Genomic DNA, 12,663 nt, shown 5'->3' with positions numbered 1-12,663 from the left:
GGATGGTTACGGAATCTACAACTGGTGTTGGGACGTTTTTTTAACTTATTTTTCTGACAAGCATATTTTAATAATAACTCTGTGTGGCGGTACCAACCCTGCCACTGGGCATTGGAGGAGCCTGGTTGCTCGCCTGCTCCCTCTGGACTATGGCCCCATGTGGAAACGCTTTATTTTCCCTTGCAAAGACACGAAAGCCGGGTCATTCGGTACTTTCCCTATTTGAACAGTGATACCCCAGATAGCTATGCCATGGAGCCCATTCGTATAACGAAAGACTATGTGAAAGATAAGTATGTGATCTGAGCACCATTCAGTAATAATGTGCGGTCAGATCTAAGCTATCTGGGGATATGTTGAATGTACCTGTTTTATGCAATAGCTGCACAGTTATATATATTTATATATTTTATTGTCTTTTGCTACCATGTGGCTAATGGAGTTTTGCCTCTGTCCTTGGAGATAATTGGATTACTTCCCAATTATCTCCAGGATAGAAGACTCTGTGGAACTGGTTTTGGGCAGAAAAGCCATGCTTTATTTGGTCACAAAGGACTTTGATCTAACTTTTGACCCACTGGACCAATTTGTATGATTTTGATCTATGTTTGTATTTGGAGTATGTTGATTCTGATATAAGTTTTATGTGAATGTGATGCATACTTTTAAAGTTATGAATATTGTGTAAAACTGTGTATTTTTCTGCCTGTGATAATTACATTAACCCATTGTGTAAGGTAATTGTATCACAGGCAGAGGGGAGGATTTTGTGTGGGAGTGTCTGAGTGTATTGTACGTGTTTATTGGTTACATAGAAACATAGAACATAGAAACATAGAATGTGACGGCAGATAAGAACCATTCGGCCCATCTAGTCTGCCCAATTTTCTAAATACTTTCATTAGTCCCTGGCCTTATCTTAAGTCTAGGATAGCCTTATGCCTATCCCACGCATGCTTAAACTCCTTTACTGTGTTAACCTCTACCACTTCAGCTGGATGGCTATTCCATGCATCCACTACTCTCTCAGTAAAGTAATACTTTCTGATATTATTTTTAAACCTTTGCCCCTCTAATTTAAGATGATGTCCTCTTGTAGTGGTTGTTTTTCTTCTTTTAAATATAGTCTCCTCATTTACTGTGTTGATTCCCTTTATGTATTTAAATGTTTCTATCATATCCCCCCTGTCTCGTCTTTCCTCCAAGCTATACATGTTAAGATCCTTTAACATTTCCTGGTGAGAGCTCTAACACAAGGTAGTTAGTCCACTATGCAAACACAAACAGATTATGATAATTACACAGATATCATTCTGCTATAACAATAGCTACCTCAGACGCTTAGCAATGTAAATGCATTGAGATACATATACAGACAGATTAGCTTTATTACAAACGTTTGAGTAAAATTGTAAAGAGTGGCTAATGGTAAAAAATGAGAAAGTGAAAATGGAGGGCAGCAAGGTAAATAGACCAGAATATCGGGTTATATAACATATCAGCCCTTCCAGTGGCGTACACACAACCCATGGGGCCCCGGTGCGAAAACTGATCCATGCCCCCCCTTCCCCGCGCATAGTCTGTGCGGGCCTGTGCAGCAACACCTGGCGGCGGGTACCTGGTCGCAGGGGTCGCAGGGCTGCGACCCCAGCGACCGTGGTATGTACGCCAGTGCATGCAGATACACATACACTTAAAGGACCACTACAGACACCCAGATCACATCAGCTCAATGAAGTGGTCTGGGTGCCTGCTCCCTCTAGTTTTAACCCTGCAGCTGAAAACATAGCAGTTTCAGAGAAACTGCTATGTTTCACTGAAGGTTAATTCAGTCTCTAGTGGCTGTCTCGTTGACAGCCGCTAGAGGAGCTTCCGCGATTTTCACATTGAGTAATGCTTTCCTCTGGACGGTTTGAATGTGCATTCGGGGCTGAGAGGCGGATCGGGGCGGAGGGATCCCCAGCGCCAAGGGAGTCCGGCGCTGGAGAAAGGTAACAGACACACACACACACACACACACTCTCACGCACAGACGCATACACACTAGCTAACAGACACACACATTTACTGATAGACACACAGTGACAGACATACATACACACTCACTGAAAGACAGACACATACACACTCACTTACAAAACACACACTCACTAACAGACACCAAACAGACTCACTAACAGATGCACACAAACTAACACACTCGGTAAAACACACACAGTAACACACTCACTGACACACAAAAACTAACACTAACACACACACACACACTCTAACACACACACACACACACATACACACTCTTTAACACACACAATCTAACACACACACACTAACAAACACACACGTTTAAAAAAAAAAATTAATCCCCCAGCCTCCCTACCTTTGGGAGAGCTGAGGGGATTCCATGGGTCAAGTGGTGTTGATGTCATATACCGGCTCTGGCATCAGTGCGGTGCCAGCCCATCCACCGGTTGACACCAGGGCCATCCTCGGGGGGCCCTGAGGTGGCCAGCTCCTGGGCCCCCCAGGAGAAGAGGCTGGCCACACTGGGTACATACTGGGTCGCAGGGCGGCCGGGCCCCCTGGTGGGCCGGGCCCGGTCGCAGCCGCGGCCCCTGCGACCCCAGTATGTACGCCACTGTTCCCTTCACAGACCTGTTGTGAGTTTAAGGGTTTCCCTTAACTTAGACAAGATAAAGCATAAGTTATTGTAAATAGTCAGGAGGATTCTACAACTAACCTATGATAATGATAATAATAATAATGATGATAATAATAATACTACGCTGTTCTGTACTTTGCAGTATTTTACACATATATTATATATTATGGGATAGTTTAATATATACTATCATGGTTATTTACTAAACTGAGAATTCAAAGTTAATGTCAATGTAGCCGTTCTGCTAAGTCTCTAAGTTGAAGGTGCATTTGGCAACATTCAAGGGTCATCAAGGACACACTCACCGTTCTGACACCTTTGTTTTAGCAATTTGAGCTACAATAGCTCTTCCGTGTGATTTGACCAGACAAGCTAGACTTTGTCTCCATGTGCATCAATAAACCGTGGGCACCAATGACCTTGACGCCGGTTTACCGGTTGTCCTTCCTTGCACCATTTTTTTTGTAGATACAAACAACTGCATACCGGGAGCACCACACAAAACTTACCTTTTTGGAGATGCTCTGACCCAGTCGTTTAGCCATCACTATATTGCCCTTGTCAAAAATACTAAGATCTTTTCACTTGCTCATTTTTCATGCTTGCAACACATTAAATTCAAGAACTGACTGTTCACTTGCTGACTGTCCATTGATTATATCACTACAGGTGCTATTGTTGTGATATAATCAATGCTATTCACTTAACCTGTCACTGGTTTTAATGTTGTGCTGCATTTATACATGCATGTGCCCACCATGATTCCTTGCCAAGTAGAATTTTAGAGTGATGGTCCGCTCTCCAGAAAAAAAATGGCGACTTTTCTATAGGTATATACTAGGTCATGTTAAGTTCCCTTGGTATTTCACTTGGGGTTATGGGTACTATTGTGGTCAAGGGTGTAGCGGGACCAGGGTAACCTGGCTTTTTATCCCCTTTGGTTAGAATAGGTCAGACCCATTTCCCCACTAACTGGATGGGACATAATTCCAAGATACAACATTTGACAATGTTTATTGGGGCACACAACTTTTTATGCACAGACCCCCACAGGGGGTCTCCATCCAACACAACACAACACAAAACACATACAGGAGGGGGCTGGGGAATAGACAACCTTCTCCTGCTCTGGGAGATACTAACTAGACACAGGGACACGCATGAGTACATTTTACTTTCAGGGGGATACAATTTGGGGCTCAGCGCCCCGGGACAGGAAGGGGTTACAGGGTTAATACTTACATAGGGAAATAGCCCCAGGTCCACTCTGGGACCCCCACAAAAGGTAGGGTGATCAGATGCCGGAGATATCAGCGTTAAAAGTCTGGGGCTCAAGGCTCTGTACATCCTCAAAATCAGTTCCATGGTGTTGCTTGGTTTAGTCCGGCGAATTCAAACTTCGCACCTAAACCAAGCAACAGCCAATCAGCCGATATGGCGTGAACCAAATCGCGCCAATCAGCATTATGGGGAGGAAGGAGATTCACCGCCCAATCTGAAGAAAGGGCGCAAAACTCTGCTGCACCAATCGGGGCTCGGGGAGGATTGGGGTTTCGCTGCCCAATCAGAAGATAGGGCAAAAAAACCCATTTGAATAAGCACTCCATTTGAATCAGTGCTTTACTCATGCCGACCAACCAGGAGAATGGTGCAACCCCAGTTGCCCAGTTGCAACCCCAGTTTGAATGGGTGCTCCATGCTGCCAGTGGGAACCCTGCGGTCATGAGACTGACTCACAGCCCCATGGACTGGCTGCTGGAGCGCTTCCCTCTCTCTGGTGGATATCCCCATGTGGGGATTCACCAGAGAGTGCATTTTCCTGGGCAGCCACGAGTGCAGCCTCGTAGCTCCCAGATAAGGTAAAGGGATGAGGGATTATAGCTCCACTGGGGAGTAGGTAGGATAAGGAAAGACAGGATGAGTGATTATAGCTCCGTTCGGGAGCAGGTAGGATGGTCCCTGACACCGGGATCGAAAACCGTGTACGCAGGCCGGTTCGGGAGACGAAAGCTCCCGCTGGTGGGCGGTCGGTGATACGAACTGGTGGCCACCCAGGGGAAGTATACGCCACTCATTCCCTTGTGGTCTGCGGTTTTCACACCTTGTTAGTGAGGTGTGAACGTTCTAATTGGAGTATCGGGGTGGTCCGGCACGGTTCGGGAGACTAATGCCCCCTGGTGGGCATTCGGTAATATGAACCAGCGGCCACCCAGGGGAAGCACGCGCCGCTCATTCCCTTGCGGTCTGCGATTTTCACACCTCAGTAGCAAGGCGTGAACATTCTAAGTAAACGTTCTAAATGAAGTGCCGGGCAATCAAAAGGTATATTGCAGGATTTTATGGTAAAAATTACAGAAAGGGGAATATGAAAGAGGGGAAACACACAGTCTGGCAGCGCACATCCATACATATAAAACAAGGCAATTCACAGTTTAGGCAGTCCTGCCACAAAGGGTCTAGGCATACATTTGTACTCTGTCTGAGGAGTTAGCACTATTGGTGCCAGTTGATGAACAACTCTTTGGTGCTCTACTAAGTGCATGGTGAAACTTTTTTTCAGGTGGGCACAGGTAAGTCCAATTCTTTGCATTAACCAACACTTATCCTGAATGTTGGGGCTGGTATTTGTTAATAATAGTATATTGTGGGGGGGCGTGTCCGACTTCCGGCTAGCACGGACGCATGGCTTGAGAGCTCCGCTGTTATTCCGGCCTAACTAGCGACAAAGACAGCAGAAAACTGAAAATTTATTCTAAAACCCTCATCCCCACAGAGGTATACCACGGAAATGTCACCATCTAAGCAATTAAAGCTCACGGACACGACGAAAAACCGCAAAAAAGACCGAAAAAAGAGCAGCCAAGATGGCGGCGAAACGCATGGTGTGTCGGACGATCAGTCAGACAGTGAGTCCACCTCCTCTAAACTGTCAGATGCCACGGTCACGGAACGCAGTCTGCACAGAATGTTGCAAGACCTCCGTACTACAATCAGAAAAGATTTCTTACAAATTGATAGTGAACTGAGGAGGGAAATCTCGTCATTGGGAGATAGAACCAGTCATTTGGAAAACAAATCGGATGAGCTATGTGTCGCCCATAATGAGGTCGTTGATAAGATCCAGAAACTCTCAGAAGATAACACTACTCTTAAACTAAAACTGGCGGATCTGGAGGATCGATCACGGAGACAGAACGTCAGATTTAGGGGCATACCGGACGATGTACCCCATGATGCTTTGCCTGCCTTCATTCTATCTATATGCAAATCCTTGGTCCCGGAATTGCCTGACTCTGCATGGATGTTCGATCGCATGCATAGGCTTCCACGCCCGGCCCGTATGGCGAGAGACGTACCTAAAGATGTGATCGTGAAGTTCCACTACTTTGTTCATAAGAACACCCTCCTTAATGCAGCACGGAAAGTTGGCACCTTACCGGAACCGTTTCAACAAATATTTCTATTTGCTGACCTCTCGGCTTCCACAATGGCTCGTCGGAAAGAATTCCTGACCATCACTAAAACTCTACGCAATAATAATGTTTCCTACAAGTGGGGTTACCCAACAAAGCTTCTGGTCTGGAGAGAAGGGAGAACGGTTGTCATGAACGACCCGGACGAAGGCATGAAGCTCATCACATCATGGGGTCTTTGGACCGCCACTAAATCGCCCTCGTGTGCAATGTCTTCCACAGATCTCTCCCCGAGAAAACTGCAGACGGATTGGGTCCTATCTGGTTCGCCGGCTACAAACTCATGAACTGTCTCACATGTTTGAATATCGATGAGTATACCCCATTTTATGTACAGTCTAGCATGTTTAAAACGTTATGACTTTTAAAACGTTATGTCTTCCCTTTATATGCTCTCTATGATTGTTCATAGCGCCACATTTCGTTTGCAATAATTTTTCGTTATATTATTATTAGATCTCTTTTTACAATGGATGGGCATATCCCACTTGTTCACGGCACACACTACAAACCCCTCAGCACGTCGCTAGATTTAAAGTGACGCTCATAGTCACAAGTAAATAGTCTCATGCAAGCAGTGTTGTCAATAGGCCCCGATTGTGGGCTTTGTTATCAAACTGCTCACTCCCACACCTTATGTGCAGCCCACCTACCTGTACATTCCTAACAATTTTCGCAGTTACAGCAATTAATATTTTATGTTTACCGTGGGTAAAATCACGACTGTTAAATTGATTGCACAAATTTTACTTCAAGCGTTATTATCTGTAGTAATGTATGTATACATCGTTGCTTGCTACTAACACGTATGGATTGCTACGCCTCCACCACTGTCAGGAAGGGCCAACTGTTTGCACCTTGCCAGATAATATGGGAGACTACTACCAGTATATGTATTTATTAGGATTTATACTCCTGCTACCCCCACGCATTGCCATTATGTTTTACATGTCCCTTTTATTTTCTTTGATTATGTCTTACTCATTTTTTGACCCGTGTATGTTTCTCTATGCACTCTAGACTGCATGCGATAGGGCAATTGTGGACATTCAGACCTCTGTATGTTTCCTCGCGGGTATTCACAGGAGTGCGCTTCATATTCCGCACATCGTCTGTGAAAAAAGTAATAAATAAAATAAAAAAATAAAAAAAGAATATAAGATACAAATGTAAAACTTAGAAAAAAAAAAAATACAAAAAAAAAAAAGGAGGAGGTCTATGGATAACATATGTATATCTATATTGTGCACCTGACTATCTAACTTTTGAATTTCTCCTTTAAACCTCTATAACGGCGTACATTCCGCTGTTCTTTACGTTTTACATTTTGTGTTTTACATCCTAAGTTTTTTCTACGCTTTAGATCTATACAATTTACATCACTTCCAGGTGAATGTACAGTGACAGCTCACAAATGTTTAACAACTACGAGCATGTACTCGGTAGCAACGAAGGTCTCGACACCCCTTACTAACCCTGCCGACATTTCACTACTAAGTAGCTGGCACCCCCTCACGTCATGTCACGTCTGGATGTTGTTTGTATATATTGCTTGCATGTCGCATAAAGCATAAATCCTTCAATCCGTTTGTCATCGTAACTCCGAATGCTCTATGTTACTATACAGCCGTTAACATCTAAATGTTCCTATATTCCTCTGTAGTCATTTAGTAAGTTACAGTTTGTATCATTTGGATAAACCACCTTTTACTCAATTTAATTACAGCCATCCACTGTATTGCGATTCATTCTAGGCCTGAGGACTCTCCCTGGCCCCCCAGGTCATGTTTTGGGACACCGTTAGTGCTCTCATGTTGACCAAGATATATCTTCCCTATAGGAAGATAACTTTGTATATAGTTACTTTAGCTCTTATCGCATTCTTCCCTTTCTTACTTTCCTCCCCCTATCTCTCATCCCCATATCCGGCAACATTAACTGGTAATCCAACTCGTCCTCTTAACGCACGTAATCTTATGCCAGGCTTGATATCTTTAATTGTGCAAATCACCGTCCTGCCATTCCCTTTCATCGCCAGACCAAAATGCCTAAATATCTGCTAGTGCCACACTTCCTGTTCAAATGATCAACACAATGAAAATTTTATCTTTAAACGTCAAAGGCCTTAACAGCCCGTACAAGCGCAAACAAGTTCTAAAAGAAATGCATAATTCCGATGCCGCAATAGTCTGCCTTCAAGAAACGCATTTCAGTATAAAGAATCCGCCTAAGTTACGATCTTCCAAATATCCCACAGCTTATCACGCTTATGCACCTAATAAATCAAAAGGTGTGAGTATCCTCATACACGCAGATTGGGTATTTACCCCCACTATACAACACGTTGACCCCCAGGGGAGATTATTAATTATAGTGGGAGACCTTAATGGAATCCTAATAACTATAGCATCCTTATACGCCCCAAATGAGGCTCAATTTTCCTTTCTTAATAGAACTATAAAGAAGATCTCCTCCTTAAAGCAGGGCCATGTTATAATTTGCGGTGATTGCAACTGTACCCTGGATCCTACATTAGATGTCCAACGTTCCAACAATCAAAAGCCCAATAAATTAACCATCCAAAATAGCAAACTATTCTCCAATCTCATTTTTTCACATGATCTCTATGACACATGGAGAAACCTATTCCCAGCCGCTAAAAATTATACGTATTTCTCCCCGGTTCATCTAACATACACACGTATAGATATCTGTTTGATAGACAAACTAACATTGCCTCACCTAGTGGATCAGACGATAGGTAATAGGACATGGTCCGACCATGCCCCAATAATAATCACAATAGCAGTGCCTTATCCCACAAGAGGCCGTGGTAAATGGAGATTGAATGAATCCATCCTTGACTCGGCATCAGATTTGGAGAAAATTGCTAAGAAAATGCAAAACTACTTCGAAATCAATAACACAATAGACACATCCGTAGAAACCCAATGGCTTGCCCATAAGGCGGTGATAAGGGGAGAACTTATAAAGCTGGGAGCGACTAACAAAAGGGTACTTCGTGACTCACAGCAAAAATTACTCCAAGATCTCACGGCTTTGGAAAACTCCAACAAACTTTCCCCTTCTCGCACTATAACACAGCAAATCACCAAAACAAGAGACGAAATTCTAAAACTGAAGATTAAAGAATTTACGGCGTCCTCAATGAAACTTCAACAACATTATTATGGTATGGGCAACAAAGCCGGGAAACTACTAGCAAGTCAACTAAAATCCAATTACCTTCAAACGAAGATCCCATTCATTCTTTCGAAATCACAGATGAAACTATATAATCCTACCGACATAGTGAACGAATTGGCATCCTTTTATGAGGATCTCTATAACCTTGATAAAAGGGAAGATTTGTGCACTCCGAACAAAACCGGAATACAACAATTCCTAGAACAAATTCAATTACCAACCATCCCACAGCAACAGAACAACCTGCTATCAGCTCCATTCGAAGAACTTGAAGTGGCCGCAGCTATTAAATCCCTTCCTAAATACAAAGCACCTGGTCCAGATGGTCTCCCAAATTATTATTATGTTAAATTAGAACCTTACTTAACTCCGCACATTACCAATCTATTCAACAAGATAAGAGAAACCGGATGCTTTCCTAAATCCATGCTGGAGGCATACATTATCACATTACCCAAACCAAACAAACCACCTACAACATGTGGTAATCTACGTCCAATTTCGCTATTGAATGCAGATGTGAAACTTTATGCAAAACTCATAGCCAACAGACTGAAACCCTTGCTTCCTACCTTAGTTTCTGAAGAACAAGCAGGCTTTGTGCCCGGCAAGCAAGTGGGAGATAATACCAGATTCTGTATGGACCTCATCGAATGGGCCAAACGTCATCGCATGTCCGGGGTCTTAATGGCCTTGGACGCAGAAAAGGCCTTCGACCGCCTCAATTGGTCTTATATGGAACTCACCCTGCAAGCCTACGGTTTCTCAGTACCTTTTATCTCTAGTATCATGGCTCTTTACTCTTCACCCTCAGCGAAAGTTTTTAGCTCAGGTTTTTTATCCAAGAGCTTTGACATCTCAAATGGTACTAGACAAGGGTGCCCCTTATCCCCTCTCATATTTATTTTGTGTCTGGAACCACTCGTCCGATTGATCAAGCGAGACTCATTAATTCCCGGATTTATTACACCGGCGGGGGAAAAGAAACTCGCTCTATTTGCAGATGATATTATTCTTTTCTTAACAAATCCATGCTCCACCATACCTCACCTCATGCAAACGCTGGTCATTTTATAAAAATAATGTTAGTAAAACGCAAATACTCCCTCTGAATCTTGACCCTCCAACTGTAATTACTCTAAAATCAAGATTTCCCTTTGACTGGCGCACCACCTCGATCACATATTTGGGCATAAAACTCACCCTTACAGCCTCTCAGACTATAAAAGAAAATCACGAAGCGGTACTGTTGAAAATATCCAATCAACTAAAACATTGGGATAAACTGAACACCTCCTGGATAGGCAGGGTTAACTCAATAAAAATGATGTCACGTCCTCATATACTTTATCTATTCCGTACGATACCCATCACTCTTCCCAAATCAATTCTTTCGAGATTCCAAATATCTATTAACGCGCACATTTGGAAGAAAAAACCTCCGAGAATCGCTACTTCATCGTTATGGCGCTCCATCCATCAAGGCGGTCTTGGTGTTCCCAATATCTATAACTATTATAAAGCCTCTATACTTGCACAAAGCTTAGACCTATTGTCGGGGAAAACAAGTCCGGTTTGGCTCAAACTCGAACAAGCCTGCAGTCAAATTCATTCCCTCTCTGATAATATGTGGACTACGCAAACATGCACCACCAAATCTCTACTACCGTGTACGAAATTTCTCCTGCAGTCATGGAAGTCATGGAGTACAGGCCTTTGTCCCAAACATGAACTATTCTTCTTGGCTCCGCTACAAGTCCTATCCACGACATCTCCAGATTTGTCAATTCAGCATTGGCCTAAACATGGTCTTACTCACGTGTACTCCTTGTATGACTCCGAAGGTATTCGTACTTTCCCAGACCTGCAAAATTCTCATAACCTTCCTCATAAAGACATTTTCCTTTATTTGAGAGTAAAACACATATTAAATTCAGCAAACATAACAAACCGGGATCTATCATCATTTACCCCAATTAGTCGTACACTTTACAGCATAGGGAAATCTCATACCCCGCTGAAATTCCTAGCTTTGTGCTACCTAACCCAAGTAAACTCATCTAAGAAGGATAAATTACCCTATATGATAAAATGGGAAACAGATTTAAACACGACTTTTCACACCGACGACTGGATGTCTGCGATAGCAACCACAAAAAAGTCCACAAAATGCATTAATTTATGGGAAGCATATTTCAAGGTACTGATGAGATGGTACCTAGTACCTAGTAGGCTAAGCAAAATATATCCATCGGCTGCTCCCACTTGCTGGAGGTGCAATAGCGGTAAAGGCACCATGTTGCATATTTTTTGGGAATGCTCGAAACTCAGCGCATTTTGGATCTATGTGGCAAACGTAATACACAATATGTCAGGGTTAAAACTCTCTTTTCAACCGGCTAGTTTTTTGCTTCACATTTTGCCTGACTCGTCCCACATCCCCTCGAGGGCAGCTGTCATTCATGTGTTAATTGCAGCAAAACTATGTGTTGCGTCCCACTGGAAAAGTGACTTTATCCCTTCTGCAAAAGAACTGCTTAATAGAATCAACACCGCATACTGCCACGAAAAGGAATGGGCAAAAAGAGGAAACATATCCAAATTCTACGAGCAATGGAATGGTTGGGACGCCACATACCAATACTTCACCAACTTGGGCTAATTCTCTCTCAAGCCCGCACAGTACAATTTTAGCAGCTTCCAAATGAGGATAATTGGATATGGGGACCTTTTTACCTTTTTACCTTTTCCTTTCCTTTACCTTCCCTTCTTCTTCTTTCCTTTCTTTTCTTTTCCTCTCCCGGCCTTTCCTTTCCTCTCCGCTCTTATTCTCTTACTTTGCAGCTCGTCTCTCGTCCTGTCCCTCCTTTCTCCCCTCTGTTACCTTTACCTTCCACATCTTTCCCCTTCACACTACAACAAGCGCTTCTCTGTGGCCAGACTCTCACCCAGAACACAGTAGACAACAAGTTCGCAGCTACTCAGAACTGCTACATTCCATTTGTAGGACTAAGATACGGTTGCCTTATCTACAGTCGTAAAACCCTTTAGAGTTACCTGACTGTAACGCATCTAGGTCGTATTTTAGCAAAGTCACTTGAATAGCCCGAATAGCTGAAGACCTCATCCCACCCCTCAGGCCTTGCCTCTAATTTACCCTACTCGCAATTGTGAAATCGAGGTCTTTCTGATCCAAGCACACTTCGGCACCACACGACTCATCCGAATCTCTTGGCAGCTTCTGGCCCCATTTCACCACTTACACGGTTTATTGCCATACATACTTACATATAAATAGGTAGTCGTATACAGTCGGGATAA

This window comes from Pelobates fuscus, chromosome 11, assembly GCF_036172605.1.
Source record: "Pelobates fuscus isolate aPelFus1 chromosome 11, aPelFus1.pri, whole genome shotgun sequence".
Taxonomy (NCBI): Eukaryota; Metazoa; Chordata; class Amphibia; order Anura; family Pelobatidae; genus Pelobates; species Pelobates fuscus.
This window is presented reverse-complemented; position numbering follows the sequence as displayed.